Below are 3,425 nucleotides of genomic sequence, written 5' to 3'. Positions count from 1 at the left end.
GAGACCAATCCTAGATCACAAATAATATTGGGACTCAAAGAATAACCATAACGTGGGCTTAGAATAATCTAGCAGATGTCTAAGAAAATGCAGAATGGTGGCAAAGAGAATGTGGAATGGTGGCAAAGAGAATGTTTGGCCCTTTCAGTTCTAGAAGGAAAAAAACATTTATTAATACCAATTATATTCTGTGAGAACCTCTAACTATGCTAATAGTCTCCTATAGTAATTGAGTACTTCATATTAACAACAACAACAAAAAAAGCTAAACCAAACGATTAAATAAATGAGGTATCAAAATTGGTATGCTTTCTTATCTAGAAGCAAATATACAAGTAATACCTGAAAAAATAAATTTTTAAACCCAAAACTCTTATTATGCTAAGGAAAAATCAGCCAATGTTGACTCATAGTAAAAATTACCAAATACTGAAGAAGCCAAACTACAATTAATGAGAGACAGCAGAAACAATAAAAAACAAATATTTGACTTTCATCATAAATATTCATAATCACTGAAAGGTGAAGATCTTTTTTTAAAACTATAGCCACAATACTATCATTATATCCAAAACAATTTCTTACTATTTACAATATGTAGTCAGTGTTCAGAATTCTCACATTAGTTTATATTTACTCAGACTTTGTTGGGTCAACTCAAGGTTTGGATAAAGACTATGCTATACAATAGTACAATTGTTTAATATGTTTTTTAATCTTTTTATTAATCTATTGGTAACCCACTCTATCTCTCTCATTATTTTTTTCGACCTTGCCGTTTATTTTTTGAGAAACTAGCTTGCTTATCCTACCTGAAATTCAGAGTGATTATATTGTCACAATGTATTATATCATGTCCTTCTGACCTTCGTGTTTCCTCATAAGGCTTGGAATTCATTATTATTATTGTTATTATTTGATTTCAATTTTGGCAAAATAACTCCATGGGTTATATTTTGTTCTCTTATTAGAAAGCACAGAATTTCTGACTGTTACTTTGTTTTGCTAATAGCCTAGACTTTTATTTCATCGAGTCAAAATGGCAAAATTTTAATTTTATATAGTCTTCTTCGCTTACTAGCTGGATTATATCTATTTTGATTATATTTATAAAGGGAAAACATCTGTTCTTCAACAGATGCTTATACTGTAGTACAGTTTACATTAGCAAGGAAGAATAATTTTTATTTTATTTAATAAAAATCTAAATAGTGAGTTAATTTCCCAACATCATCTAAAAGTAACCAAAGACAGTTTTGTTTTTTTTTGCATTTAACCATTAGGAATCTGTGCATTTAAACATATATGATTTATTTCAATTTATTAAAGATTATTTTGTTTTGTTTTGTGTTGTTTTTCAATGAGGCTTAACATTAACAATTTTTGACAATTGGAGCCTTGTCAAGTTGACCAGTAAATCTTTTTATCATGGCTCTGGTAGATTTTGACAGGATTTTGCTTTTTATTATAACAAGTTATATCAGGCCTATCCTGTATTTATTCTGCCCAGATCTGGAATTAGTAGTTTTCCCAAAGAATTCTTGTTCCTTTTGTTAGAGGAAGACAGAATTCTGTGACCATATTTGAGCACTATGACATGTCATTATTACATGTTGTAATAATTTGCTAGGACTGCTATAACAAAATACCATAGACTGGGGGGTTTAAACAACAGTTTCCTTATTAGGTTAATAGTATTACTGGAAATAATTTAGTAATTTTCACACTTTCCTTGTTCTGCCTTTGGTGGATACAATGCACTAGAGACATTTTCATCAAATTTTTAGATTATAAAGTTAATTCACATAACTTTTCTTTGTGATTTAGACAATGAGTATATGAACAATTTTATTTTTTTATTTGCTTGAGATTTTAAGAATTTTATGTTAAATTTAATTTAATTTTGTTTTCATGTAAAGCCTTTGCATGTTTCCAAAGCCAAATCTATGAGTGGTTTCCTATGAAGCCCCATTCTCAGTGTCGGTGGCTCTTGTCAGGTGGATTTACCAAGCTTTTCATACAGAATATAAACACATCTTTTTAAGGGTAAATTTTTATTAACAATTAACTTTCTAGATCTTCGTTTCTCAGGTCATTAGAATTCCACTTATTTCACCTTTTTCTTCCTGCATGGTTGCTGTTACCACCAGAGGCTTATTGCTGTAGGTGATTTTTGACACCTTCCACTCACAATTGGATCCCCTCTAATTTGTAATCATAAGGATGTTTTATGAGGCATGGTGCATTTTTCAAAGATGACTGTGCATATCTATATGATGATTTATATGATATATATAGATATGGATATGGATAGAGATATAGAGATGTAGATAGATATAGATATAAATATAGATATAGATATACATATAGATATAGGTATCTTCCATCTACTGTACTGGTAAATGTTTAACAAGTGACTCTATGTGGGTGGGGAAACACTATGACATTTGTGCATTTGTCAGTTTTCATGGTGTAAATACTACCTCCATGACTGAATTCAAGCTACTGATGTGATGCCACTGAAAGCAGAATTAGGGAGTAATGTTAACCATCAGCCTGTATGAGTCAGCTCCAGCACAGAACTGATCTCATCAAAGATTTCTCCTGTTGTGATATTGACATTCCTCCATCCAGTGGTGAAGATTGGTTATATTCTCTTTGAAACTAGGTGTTGGAAACCAGCCGACCAAGTCAAACCAGGTACCTGAATGGGGGAGCGGGGACTGAGATAAAAGAGAAGACAGACAGGGTGCAGGAGGGAGAACAGATCTCACAACTGTCTCTCCAAGTTTATTTCTTATGCTCCTTTTTATACATAATCTGTTCCTTTGTGTATCCCAAGATATCATAATTAAAGTAACATCCTGAAGATCAAGGTACAATGGACACTTCCTTTGACACTCCCTTTGACACTCCCTTTTTCTATACTTAATCTTCTTCCTGGAATTCCACAGAACCAGCCTTTTCCCTTTTTTATGCAAGCAGGCCTCCTGAGATAATCCATGCACTCTTTTGAATTTTGGGAGCTTTAGCTCCCTACAACTAGGCAGATTTTCTAAATCTCAACCATCAGATTATAGCAGAAGTGTTGCTATATATGACTTCTTAATCTAGAGCATAAAAAGTACTACTGTTTTCTTCTGACTTTCTTTCTCTCGGGATATGTACCTTGGGAGCCCAGAGCTACAAAGGAGTCTATATACTCTGAAGCTTCCATGTTGGAGACAGTAAATCAAGTGACCAAATAGAGATGGAGAAAAATTTTCTTAGTTTTCTGTTTTTAGAGCAGGCAACAACCTAGCCTCTAGATGACTCCAGCCCCAACCAACATCATCTGACTGAAACTGCATGGGAGACCGTAAGTAAAAACTATTTAGTTACAGTTCACTCTTAGATCTATGAAAGATAATAATAAATTTTTCTTA

This window comes from Pteropus alecto, unplaced genomic scaffold (genome assembly GCF_000325575.1).
Source record: "Pteropus alecto unplaced genomic scaffold, ASM32557v1 scaffold239, whole genome shotgun sequence".
Classification (NCBI taxonomy): Eukaryota; Metazoa; Chordata; class Mammalia; order Chiroptera; family Pteropodidae; genus Pteropus; species Pteropus alecto.
The sequence above is the reverse complement of the archived record's forward strand: the minus strand, read 5'-3'. Positions refer to the sequence as shown.